Genomic DNA, 13,670 nt, shown 5'->3' on the forward strand with positions numbered 1-13,670 from the left:
AGAACCAGGGAAGGACCCAGCCAAAAGCTCAACATGAGCATGCTCCTTAAAGCTGCAGGTGGCACATCAGAGAGCCCAAAAGGTGTGTAAACCAAGTGGAGGCAGAATTTCATGCAGGAAAAGCTTTTTTGTGAAGTCAAGTGGAGGGACTTTGATGCAAGGAAAGACTAACTACTCCCAGAACACAGCTCAGGTACCCAGGGCTGCTCCTTCAAGGTACCAATGCTACAAGTGTGTGTAAAACGTCAAATGTCCTCTGAAATTTCAAAGGGCAAGAATTAGGTCAATTAGGTCTCTTTATTCCCATATAAATATCCTTGAAGTGCTGTAATTGGCTCGATTCTTTAATTCTTCTGAATTGCCAGAATAAGAGATCTGCATTTTAGCTTTATCTTGATTCCAGGGCTTTTAATTGACCTGCTAAATTGACAAGACATCACACTCAGGGATCCATCAGCACCTTGCAACTGGAATATATTATGGAAATGCACTTTCATTATCTCTTCCTATCTTGTATAATAAAACATGAGGGAGAAACTATTGTTAGCCCTTGTTTTGCCTCATGCAAGAAGGTGCTGTTCATTACTCCATTTGTAAAGCACTGCACAAAGCTGAAATGTCCTTATTAGTGAATGTAATTTCTATTTCATACTTAGCTTTTCCTTCCTTATTCTCTGTTATAGACAACCTGGGAGGCTGATGAATTATTTCCTAACAGGCCAAATACTTTGGTTTAAATCACAGAAGGTTTAAATCACAGAAGTGGGGAGGATACTTAAAAAAGTAGCAGCAATCAGATTACACATAAATGAGAAAAACGTGAGTGTGTGCATGTGTGTGTACTTACAGACCCCAGGTTTACAACAGACTTGTTTTATTTAACAAAGCACCATTCACTGAGCTCTGTAGCACAGTGTTAAATAACAAACCAAAAACCTGCACAAATTCAGAACACTAAATTAAAGAAGTTTAAAAAGAAAGATATCGATCAGATCATAACACCAAAAAAAAAAAAAAAAAAAAAAAAAAAAAAAAAAAAAAAAAAAGAGAGAGAAGGAAAATGGCCAGAATTTAGTAATGTGCCAATGTACCAGCCACAAAGAGCTGCTGTAGAAGGATAGGAAGAAGGAAAGGATGGTATCTCAGGACACCAGAGGCAGCTGCAGCCATCAGGTACACACCACAAGTGAGCTGCTGGGGGAATCCTACAGACATCCCCAAAGTTGCACTGTTTTCCATCAACTGAACACAGAACCATTGTGTTTGGAGCAAAAGCGGATTCTGACATGGAGAATGGTGTGGGAAGTTGTATAGAACTCAGAAATACGAAACCATAGAAACATCTAGGTTGGAAAAGACTTTTAAGATCAAGTCCAGCCATAAAGCCAACATTGCCAAGTCCACAAAAAGGAAACAGTCTGAGATCTGATCTGCCAAACCTTCAGGCACATGGTTGCCATCCACATCCAGTTCCATCCAAAAGGCTCCAGCACTGTGGGCATATAAGGGTTCTCCTTTCAAGTGCCTAGTTTAGTTTATAACTAATTCAATCTCCAGTGAGATTGGCCCCAGCAGATAACAAATTACTGATTTTTTGTTTTTCTCTAGCTAATATTTTTGCTTTTGTGCATTAAGCTGATTTTATTGAACCATTCAATCAATTTCAATTTAAGCATGTCCTTCCAATTTGTCACATCATCTCCAGGGGCATCTCAGTTTGTTATCCTAATAGTATTATTACTGTTACCACTATTAAAAAAAAAAGGCAGCCTCATGCCCCCAAGCAAAAGAGACATTTTTTTGATGGCATTTTGATCATACAGCATAATTCTCCTATTCTCTTTCTTTACAAAAATGACATTTTAAATAGCACAGGGCAGAAGCTACAGTGTAGAGGTAAATCAAAATGGTCCTAACATTTATTATATGTTTGCTCTGACGGTGATGCTGTGGAACTCAAGAAATGAGCCCGTGGACTAAGGGGGTCTAGACTAAAAACCCAGCCCCAATGAAGACTGTGGGAGGTCCCGTAGCAAGTATTTTTAATAAATCTAACAAACTTTCATGCTACAGAAAAGCAAATGTGCTGTTTCTACTTCAGCCAAGGAAAAAACCTCATCTTGGTAAGTGCAGAGCTTTTAGTCTGACCTAAAAACTAAGAAGGGCTTTTGAAGGAAAAAATTATGAAGGAAGGAATAATTAAAGGAACTGTGGCAGATCTAATCTGTCTGCTCTTCTTCTGTCAATCATCTGATACAGTGCCCCAAAGAAACACATCAGCTAAATTCCATAAGATGGGAATTAGTTGAAGAAATTTGTTTAGCTGGTTAATGGGAAATTAGTCAAGGGCTTGGTTAAAAAGGTAGCAGTGCAGGAGGAATGGCAGCTTGGAAGAAGGGCAACTAGATAATAGAAAGATGTGATTTAATAGCACAAAATACAGGATAATGCAGCAAGGCACCAAAAAAATAAAACTTTCCTAGAAGTTGTTTTATTGGGTGTAAGGAAGGAGGGCTGTCCCCACGTCTCACCAGCTCCCTGCTGCCGAGCAAGGCACGAACGCCGCTGGCAAACACCCTGTGTGCTCTTAGCACTGCACATCTGGCAATCCTGATTCCCTGTGCCAAGCACCCAGAGCTCATCGGGATGCTGAGCACAATCCAGGCTCACTGCTGAGCCCACTGGATCCAACCAGGTGCCGGCACTGAAGAGCCCATCACTGGAGAAGAGCCTGGAAGAGCCTGGCTTGTTTAGTCTAGCAAAATGAAGGCTGATAGCAGATATGATTGCTGTCTATAAATAACATCAGGAGGATAAACACTAGGAAGGCAAAGAAGCAATTTAAATTAAAGGACACTGTTGACACTAGAACAAATGGGTATAAACTGGCCATGAATAAATTTAGGCTGGAAATTAGTAGGTCCTTCACCACTAAAGGAGTGAGATGCTGGAACAATCTAATACAGGGTCTGGTGAGCAAAAACATTCAAAAGAATGTATTAAATTAGGGCTAAATCCCCTTGGCCTAGGTAGGAATTATGACAAATTGAGCTAAAGCAGAAGGCAGATCTCTCAGCATTCTTTGTGTACAAACAACTTTCTAAAAAGAAAAAGAAGAAAACCCCTTTCAGTCCAAATAGCATGGAATGTTCATGTGAAAATGGTTTAAGGCTTAACACTGATCGTTATCACTGAACCAGCCCTTGCTGTTGGCACACACAAAGGACCAGGTGCCCCCAACAAAATTACAGTTATTGCAAGTGGCTCTCCCCATCGAGACAGAGGCTGGCACGGAAAGCACCGGCTCAAATCCCTGGCTGAGCTGAGCACAGTCTTGCTGAGAGAGGGTATAAACAAGAGTAAATCATATTCACAGACAGAGTAGAAAAGAACAAAGTATTTTAAAATCCAGTCCTAGTAATGGAGTGCTACCTGTGATCCCAATTTTCAAATGTGCACGCACAGTATTTGAGAAACGTGGCTATTGCCAGTTTACACAGGCAATTATTATACATCACACACGAGCTGGGGAACTGTGTATACCAAAGTCCAGAAATGCAGTAATTATGTGATTAAATTAATCTGCATTATGGACAAAGGGTTTGCAAAATTAGGACCTACATTTTCAAAGCTCTGTACAAATATTGTCCAATTAATTACTACTTCCTGAGAAATGTATGACCAGCTAATTTTAGCACCACGTCTGGTAAAGCAAACAAGGTTACCAGGATTTAGGATGTATTAGCAGGAATCTATTGGTGAAGGAGATAGAAAATCTGAATTCTATTTCCTCCCATGGTTATCCTCACATCTTCTTTTATCTATGTGATTTTTCATCTCCCCTTAATTTTGCAACACCAATGAGATGAATATGAGATGTTCTTGTGACTTGTTTTCTCAATCAGTTTTTCGCATGCTAGTGAAGACTTGATGTTCACATTTTTGGTATCAGAGATGGCAAACACACCATTAATAAATACTGCACCAGAGCCTGGAAAGCCAATTTAAAAACAAATAAACAAACTCCCCCACAAGCCTCTGGGGTATTTGACTTTATGAGCTACCTGTGATGGCAGGGCCCCAGGCTCAGGCAGTGCTGGTCTGTCCCTGTCCAGCATGGCACAGTTTACTCTGCTGGGAACAGCCCTGTGCTCACCAGGCTGCCTTTCTTCCTAGCAAAGGTGTTGGTGTGACAGCCTGGCCTGCGATGTGCTGGTCAGACTCTGTGTATTCCTGTGACCCTCTGACCAAACCAGCCACCACCCAAGTACCAATAAACTCCTCTGTGTCAGGAAGAGCCTCAGTCCCAACACCCACAGCAGTTTCATCCACACCTCCCATGTGGAGGAGCTGTTCCACTCACCTTCAAAAACCATTTTTTCTGATACAAATAGCCAAGCTCAGGATTTTCACTTGCCACTGGAGCTATATTGACATCCACCTTTAACAGGTTTCTCCTGGTGGCCTGATTAGCAACCAGCAATTAAACTTCTTTTTAACACTTTCCCTCTCTGCACCCGGACCCGTAACCTGGGGTATCTCACACCTTAAGGACTCATCCTCTCTTAAACTACTGCACTTGATGACAGTATATTAATGTGTTAGAATTTACACCTTTTAACCCATTTGGAACCACCAGACACACCATTAACTTTTCCAGCTTCTCCCAGGGCGGGTGTTGAATCTCCCACGTAAGTGTAAATGGGACCTGCTCCAGCTTTTAGCAGCTATCTCCTCTTTTGTGTGGCAGCTTCTGAAAGCAAAACAGCCTCTGGTGGTGGGTACAACACCCAGCAACAGTGAGCTGAGCTTTCCTATGAAAGCACGAGGAAGTGCTTTAAAAGTTACCTGAAAGAAAGCGAATATGATCTTTTTATCACACAGAGGTTACATCATCAAAGAATGCCAGAAAGCCTTTCAGGAGTCTACTCTGTTTGGCCTTTTAGTAGCGTGAGACCAAACAGTTCAGTGGCTGCTGCCCAGGGCTGCCTTTCCTTGTGTCATTCAGACAGGGAAAGTGGTGAAGTGGAAACCCTTCCTGCACTAGGTACAGAGCAGACCTCAGCAGGCATCCCAAAAGCCTTCCAGCATCCTGGCCACATCTCCCTGGAGCCTCCCAGACAGAAGGTCTGCGAACCAAGCAGAATTGCTCATCCACCTCATCTCATGGTGAGTGCCAGGATGCTGCTGAACAGCTCCAGGAGCAGGGCTATTGACTGAGCATCTCAGCTCCGAGAGAGATCTGCCAGTTGTCAGGGATACACAGGGAAGCTCAGAAATAGCAGCTCCAAGCACTGAAAAGCCCTGAAACAAAACCAGAAAAAAAGAAAAAAAAATAAAAAAGGAAACAAAACCTACCCACAGCAGATAAATAACTGGAAATGGTAACACAGACTGGGGGTCCTGATGGATCATTTTAATGATTCTTTTAACAATGCCTGGTGCCAGCAATACTGTGCATAGGAAGGGCTGTATTAAACTGCAGCAGAGGTGCTTTGAGTGCAATATGCTGCAATCACACTCATCTGAGATAGATACTTTTTTCTTTTTTTTGGAGTTTTGCCCCTAAGGGATTAGACATCAAGCCTGGGCTCTCAAGGTTTTGAAAAAATACCCAAGCTGCAGTGGAAAATGTGAGATTTCAATGACACAACTTTTGCCCAAAGAAAGGGGCCTACAAGGAAAATATATCCACCAAAACCAAAAAGTGACCCAAACGCACCTTGCAGAGGGTTTGCCAGGCTCTGACCCCAGCTGGCCACCACTGGTGGCAGCAGCATGTTTAGAAATGTGCTGTGTCCAGGATTAACATCAAGGTAGGGTTTGTTATTAACCTGATACTTGTTCTAGATTTCAACTTGCAGAGGGTGGGCAACAGAGGCCACAACATTTCTTATCACATATTTCAGCACAGGCATTTGTCAAAACTTGAATGAAGTTACTCAGGTGCTATGAGCTGACTTCAAAACTATTATTAGAATTATTATCAAAATTATTGTCAGAAACTCTGTTATTACAGTATCTCTGTCCTTGGATAATATCAACTTTTCTGTTTAGAAAGACTGTCAGTTAATGAGTTTCTCATATGGTTCTCTCATTTAATACCAACATTAGAATCACAGAATCACTAGAAATGGGCATCTCTCTTTTCAGTGATCCAAACTCCAGATCAGATGTAAGTCCACAAGGAAGCGGGAGAGAAATAAGGAGACTGAGTTACCTGCTTCTGACAGCATGCAAGGGGATGGCAGTGAGCTGGCATGAGCTACAGATACATTTCATTAAAAAAAAGAGATGTGATGAATATCTTGGATAATGTATTTCGATTCTGACTACAGCCACTGTGCCAAAACAGAGGAGGGTTGTGATTAAGGCTGCAGGCTGCAGCCTGGAAGACCTGGATTTCTTTAGCATTTTCCCAAACACTCCCCAAGTGACCTTTAGCCGGTGATGTAATTTTTCTGTGCATTAAAGACATTGAAAATAACACTTCAAAATGAAATTAAAACTCTTTCTTATCTAACAGGGATACTGTGAGAATAGAAATCCATTTGTTGGCTGAAGCACTTGGCCACTGGGATGAGGGAGGCTGCAGTGCTCCCATCTCCAGCCCCTTCCCTCTGCATGGGCACTAGCACAGAGCTGGTGTCCATCTGCATCTGTCAGAACAGGAACCCCCATCAACACTTTCCAGCCTTTATGCCTCAGAGATTCCATGTCATCTCACAAAGAGCACTTAAAAGCAGACCTGAGGAATAATAAGCCTTCTAACTTTTGGCTGAGGTAATTTCTGTAAAACCATGAAATTACATTTGGCTTTTCTTGGGTAGGGAGGTGAGCAATAGTTCAAAGTCTGGGTGGTCACACGGCAATTGGTGCTGCAGAGAGGTGCCCTTTGGTAAATATGCCAGCAGTAAATTGATGCTGCTTCCAGGTGGTTTCTGCCACACACTGACAAAAGGAGTGAGTGCTGAGACAGAAAAAACTCAAAATCTCAAGGCAGAGAAGGGAAAGTAAACAACAATCTCAGAAACATTTTTTTTTAAGTAAAAAACAACCTTCTTTGGACTTGTGCAAAGCAAATTCCTCCTACAGCGTGTAACTTCTTGGTGATTACCCAAAGGCCAGGCTTTAGGATAAAAAAATATCCTAGTTATGTCCATTGCACTCTTATAATCCACAAAACCTTTGCTGTCAAATGCTGCCAGAGCAATTTAATAAACAGGGAGAATGCCTTAATGTATTCCGAAACCTGAAAACCACCCATCATTAGCCCCACATGCTGTTTTCCTACTTTCTCTGCTTTAAGCCATTTAGCTGCTACAGCTGTTTTTCTTGTAAGCCTGACTTCTGTTTTTATCAGCCTGATTTGTTTTCTGGTATATCACGCTTGATTAGAAAGAGGAAGAAAAACCTTTCACAATTCAGGTATAACTGCCTTCTTCTTTAAGCTCTGTCAGGCTGGAAGCTTTGAAAAGATCATCAGGAGGATCAGTGTAGGTGAATAAATATTCATAATATTGCTCATTATTTATACTTGGTCTCATTTTTGAAGATAAGCTTGAAATTCCACACTTGTGACACCACTGCTGTAGCCAGACCTTTTTATTCTGAGCAACATGAGGTTTTTTAGAACCTATCAGTGCAGCAACTAAAAAAATAAAATCAATGTAATATATTCAAACCATTTTGTCTAATCCTGTATGGATACATGTGGCATGTACAACACTAAGATCGGGGATTTTAAAATTATTGGCAGTCAGGAGCACAACACAAGTCTGGGGCATCTGTACTGTGTTGACTCCTTATGGTCTGGATAAAATAAACTCATTTGGTGTCATTCGTTATTCATTGCTGAGAATTATTTTAAGAAAATAGCTTGGCTGAGTTCCTGCTGGCTGCATATCATCCGTGCCTTATGAATTGAAGGGAATGTCCAAACAGTGGAGGAACAGGTTATAGCCACAAAAGCAGCTGATTTATTAAATTTGGCAGAAGGAAAGGTTAGTGGAAAACAGTCAAATAACAGAGAAGAGATTAATGTGAGATGCTCCCTATTGTATTTCTCTTAAGAGCTGTTTCACCCAGTGTGGGCAGGGTCATGTTGTGTCGATTTGCTGAGGGAGAATGTGATCGACAGCTTCTGGAAAAGAAATTCAGTTTGCTTCTGAAGTTGGAAATAGTAAAGGGGGCTTTTGTCAAAACCAGCTCTGCCTGCATAAGGCTTTGTTTCCCTGACTTGGAAAAGGGCTACATGAAAACAGGTGCAAAGGAAAAGATCTCCAACACTGTGGGAAAATAAACTGAAAGCTTAGCCTGTGAGCAAAGGATTTTTTTTTTTCTGGCTGGAAATTCTGACCCATGACAAGAAACAAAGGCATTTGAGCCTGAGCAATATTTGATCTTGCTAATTTTGTATATATTAATAATGTTAAAGATGTAACACAAAATAAAGACGGGCAGTTGATTCAATACTGTTGTACTATGCCTTGGTGTAGAAGGGCTACAATTCAGACTGAATCTAATGGAAAAAACACTTAGGTCCAGAGCAAAATACAGTAATAAAGTTTGTGATAACTTATCAAATGCTACACAGCTACAATTACTTCAACGGTACAAATCACTCACTGAGCAGGATCTAGGATTAATGGAGGATAAAGTGCTATACTTTTCTGGAGAAGGCATCTGAGCTTTTTTTACAAGCTAATGATCCTGATGTTTATATCTAGTTGTATTAGACAAATAGAAAAGAAAGATTTTTTATTAAACATTGTATTAATGGATTTGAGTGAAGTCACAAATGGGTAATTATGTGTACTCTTACAAAAGAAAGGCCACCAAAATGAAGAACTATTTGCAGAGAGCATTATTAACAGCACAGGGCTTCCCATGCAGCTTCCTGATGGTTGTCAGCACTCACTGCTCTCTGGAGTACAGCATTTGGGGAATGAGAAACTGTGATCCCAGGAAAATATTGACTGTTATATTGACCCATCATGGGTTTGCAATAGCAATTGGCTGCAGGATATTTGGGCAAACTTACTTTTGGGTTCTATTATACCCAAAGACCAAGCAGAGAAGCAGCACGGTGAGGTCTGAACCCCAGCCTCTGGTGACTCAGAGGTTTTGCAGATGCCTTTTGAAGGGTGCCATGGTCCAGCTCCAGTGGGGCTTCACTGCCCTCCAGGTACCTGCTCTCTGCTTTGGAAAGTACAACTCACTACACTGCCTGCTCAGAGGGCTTCAGACAAGAGATAAAACTGGGCAAGTGAGGAACAGGAACAAATGACTTAATGATAAACTGAAAAACTGCTGATAAACGAAATGATTGAGACGCCAGGCTGGCAGAGTGCCACTGCAAGAGCTGCTGTGATGAGCAGGGATGTTTTCCTTCCCATACTGAGCCTGTCAGCCTTAATCAGATCTGCCTTAGCAGAGTCTCTGTTCATCCAGGTGAGACTCCAAAGAGAGCAGTCGCTGCCATCCGGAGGAAAACTGCTCCATGTCAGCAGCCAGAAAGGGTCCGGTCAGAGCAGAACTCCAGAAAAAGCAGATTGATATATGGAGTGTGAAATTAAATGCCCTGTTTATTAATTTGAAAGAGAAGGGAGTAGACCAAGAAGGATTTTTGATAGTCATAAACTGTCCCAGCTGTATAGGGAGACCTTTGGAAGGGTACCTTGGGCCTTTTGTGGTGACTGTGTATGACAAGAGCATGGAGCAGCAGCCATGAGCCACTGCAATAATTGAAGGCAAAATTTAATTTTCCCAGATCAGGGCCTTAATCAAGCAGCATTTAATTTCTATGCTTTTTGTCATCTAAGGGATGTGCAGGATCTTTGCAAAGTGTCAAAGGCCTTTAGGTGACCAGGAGCAGGTTCCATCGTAGCAGGGGAAATTTTATAAAGGAATTGGCACTGTAGAGACCCCCTTGACAACCTCCCAGGTTCCTGTAATATGGAATTAACTTCACATTGCCACGAGGTATGAAAGAGGAACTTGCCAACCACCTTTACGAGATGAAATGCAATTCTTGCAGTTACAAAATTGGAGGAATGTAGCATTTTCTTGGCTATTACCTGCAAGAGGGAATTTCAGCACTTCAGCTCTCTCCAATGCTGGCCACATTTCCTCTTAAAAAACATTTATGTAGGGAAGTGATGAATTTCATACAAGAAGCAAAATGACCCTGAATTTAGTAGGCTACATTATCAAATACTCAAAAGTAACAGACTGAAATGAAAAATTGCAAAGCATAATTCTGCCAAGATAATTAATCCTTGTTAACCCATGACCTGATCATATATGATGCTGCTCTGACGAGCTTACTGAAATGCTACAAATAATGCCAGCATATTTTATTTTCTTTGTAGGCATAAATATTGACAAATTCGTACTCAGTAAACTTCTGCAAGCTGAGAATTATTCCTGTTTCTCAAATGGGGAACAGGCAGAGGAATTCAAGCTCTTTTTCCAGAGGGATTCATCCATTTGGATAGTCCGGTTGGAGATGCTGAATGCAGTTTTAAGCCATTTTTATGCACAAAAGTAAAACTGTATTGATTAAATCCACCCTCACAATGTTACTTTCTTTCCCCCCACCCTCAGCTCCGACCTGTTTCTATGTGCAAGACAGTCCTTTTGCTGTGTTGCACCAGCTCCCCGAGCAGCATTATTCCAAAAAGAAACCTTTTGCATCTGTAAATAAACTGACTGAAAGTTCTGGGCAGCAATTCATTGCTTTATGCTCAGTGACAGAACCAGTCCAAAAATGTAACTGCAGACTTAGGATTTAGGTACATGAAAAAGTTGTTGTGGGACAAGCTGGGGTGTGGATTTACAGTGGTTTTGTCCATCCATAGGATCTGCTTCATGCTACCAATCACCTGCCATAAACCTGAGGTGTCTTATCCCACTTCAGGGTACCACGTGTGAGCTGGAATTTGTTCAGGCTATGTTAGTTGAAAGCAATAGTCCTTATTCCAGTACTGACAATTTCTGGCAATTACAAAGGAAAAGGGACACTGTGGGATAAAGAATTCCCTCAAAACAAACTATTTTTGCTTTGGTTGTGATGTGGAATTCAAATGAAACCATCTCATCTGTGGTTCATGCTCCAAAATCTCAGCTGCCTGTAAAACTCAAGGGCAACATCCCCAAAACCGCACTGGCATTTTCTTCAGAATCCAGTTTAACATCTTACCCCTGTAGGAGATTTAGAAGGAGCTGATGAGATTCTAAGTTTAATACTCTCCAAAATACTGGTGAGATGTGTACTTTTGGAAAAGCAAATTAGTATTTCTCCTACTCCTACCGCAGTGTGCGATGTTAAGTTTCTGTGCAGCCGCTCACCTCAGGTTCAGGTGTATGAACTTACACTAAGTAAATGTTGTATGTGTGATGCTGTATTTCCTCCACTTCTCAGATAAAACCATGCTGAGAAAGTAGAAGAACCAGAAGCTGAGGTACTTCACTGCAAGAAAGAAGCAGGGCTGTAACACCAGGCTCCATGTGGGTGTGGTGAGACCACCCTCTTCAGGCATAATGCAAAGGGATTGAAGAGTCTGGTCCTTGGTGTCTCCCTGAAGAAGCTGGAGGCTCTGATAAGTATGTGTCAAGAATTTCGTGAGATGGATTAACTCCCTGTGGGGAGTAAGTTGAAGTCATAAAATGTATTTAATTTTATCATAAGTTGAACTCACATTTGTGTCCCAGAGTGAAAAGGTTTTATCTCACCCCACTAACGGCAGTGTTTACCTCTCTCTCTTGGTTAATGGGAGCTGCATGGATTTTTTATTTCTTTTTTCTCATAGGAAATGTCAGAACAGTCCAGATTTAGAGATGTATTATCTGGCAGCAGAAACCAAGTGCTGTCTCACACCAGCTGTAGCAGGTCCTTACTTTTAGCCGTTAAGGTCTCTAACTAAGCCATTAGCCCACGGAATCACTGATGGGAGCCTTTCCCATGGAAAACACAACACACACCACAGAGGTCCCATTTTCACCACTCTCTTTGGAACAGAAAATACCATCCTGGGCTGGCACCTTCTTTGGTCTAAACATTAGAAGGTGCATGTCTGAGGGACAGGAATTATCCCAGAGATTCTGCATTGCCTGTGGAGAGATGCCATGAGCCGGGCTCCTGGCATGATGAGAGGGCAGGGGTGGGCACAGAGGGATAACCTGGATGCAGGAGCATCTCTTCAGGCAGTTTTCCCACCTGCTCTCCTGCGTGCATCAAGCAGAAGCCCTCTGCCCTTGGCTGTGTGGGGCAGGCTGAGCACAGGGGACAGACAGGGAATTCCTGCTCTAACAAACCCTCCTCCCTCTCCTGGAAAGCTGCAAACAGGCCTCTGACCAAGCTCCAGGGGCAGCAGGAGCTGCAGGGATGCAGGGTTTTATGGGTTTGCTCCTCGAATGGCAGGTGGGGTACATTTGTCTGATGTTGCTTTTCAGATCCCTTTCCAAAGGGAAGGGAATGTTCAGCCCCATACCCAGGGGCTGGGTGTGCAGCAGGACTGGGCCTCGGGATTTTCACCAAAAGGGAGAAAAGCAAACAAACACAATCAGCAGATGGAAACCCTCAGATGGAAGGGGACATACTGGTTATTTATTTAAAGAGCTGTTAAGTCCTAATGGAAATTTTCAAGACCCATTCCATTTAGAACTAGCAGAGGTTTATTTAGCCCATATTTTCCGCTTGTTTTCACTCATTTTTCATGTTAAAGAACATTTGCTACCAGTACTCATCTCCAGCATCTTCAATTGTGTATTCCCCAGCATTACCTTGGTTGCTACAGAGACAACTGAGATGCCACAAACAACAGAAAGCTCTTCTGGTGCAGGAGCAGTGCTCCAAGGAGAGAAATACCCTGGAAAACAAGCTATGTACCAGCCCTTGCACACAAACAGGGAAAAGGGGGGACATCTATGGGACAATCAATGTGCTGGACCCTAAGTCTAAACAAAGTATTTCCCCAGACCTGCTTCCCTGTTGCCTGTGCTGCTTTTCAAGCTGCACAAAAGCCATAATCCATATTCCTCTAGACTTGATGCCAAAGAACATTTTCTACCCGGATTTGAATAATGTGAATATATTAATTAAAGTTGATAATAGCTGATAATGATTTCCATCAGCAGTAGAATGTTGCTATATTTATCATTATTTATGAGATCACCGTAGCTCACTGTAATTTATACAGAGAAGACTTGAACTAATGTGACTTGACATCTTAACAACTTTTCTGATCACACCTTTAAAGCCACAGAACGTTGTTTTCTTGGACAACCAGATCATTTCTCAGTATGGAAAGGAAAGTAAAGGGAGGAGATCAAGCCCCCCAGGTTTTGCTTTGATCAGCTTGCCCTTGAAAAGGAGTAGACTTTGAGACTGGCCACAGCACTGGCAAAAATAAAGGGACAATTTAGCATTTGTATTTATTATGAACGTTGCTTTGCAGAACTCAGATGTGGGCTGCAGACAGAAGCAGGGCTTAAAGTAAAGAGAGATGTGGGAGGGAGAACAGAAACTCTGCATCCTGTCCTTTCTAAAATTCCTCAGGAGCTGCCCCCCAGCTTCCCTATCCTGAGCAGCAATGCCCCAGGGGTTTGGGGCTGGCAATCCTCCCAGCTCCCCCTTGGACTCAGAGAAAGAGCATCTCCCCTTAGGC

General features: G+C 42.2%; 1 protein-coding gene across 2 annotated transcripts in view; it reads right to left on the bottom strand.

The window, feature by feature from the left end:
- CDH4 (cadherin 4) overlaps positions 1 to 13,670 on the bottom strand; it is a 423,758-nt gene that overhangs the window by 47,397 nt on the left and 362,691 nt on the right. The window lies entirely within an intron of this gene.

Source organism: Corvus cornix, chromosome 20, assembly GCF_000738735.6.
Source record: "Corvus cornix cornix isolate S_Up_H32 chromosome 20, ASM73873v5, whole genome shotgun sequence".
Lineage (NCBI taxonomy): Eukaryota > Metazoa > Chordata > Aves > Passeriformes > Corvidae > Corvus > Corvus cornix.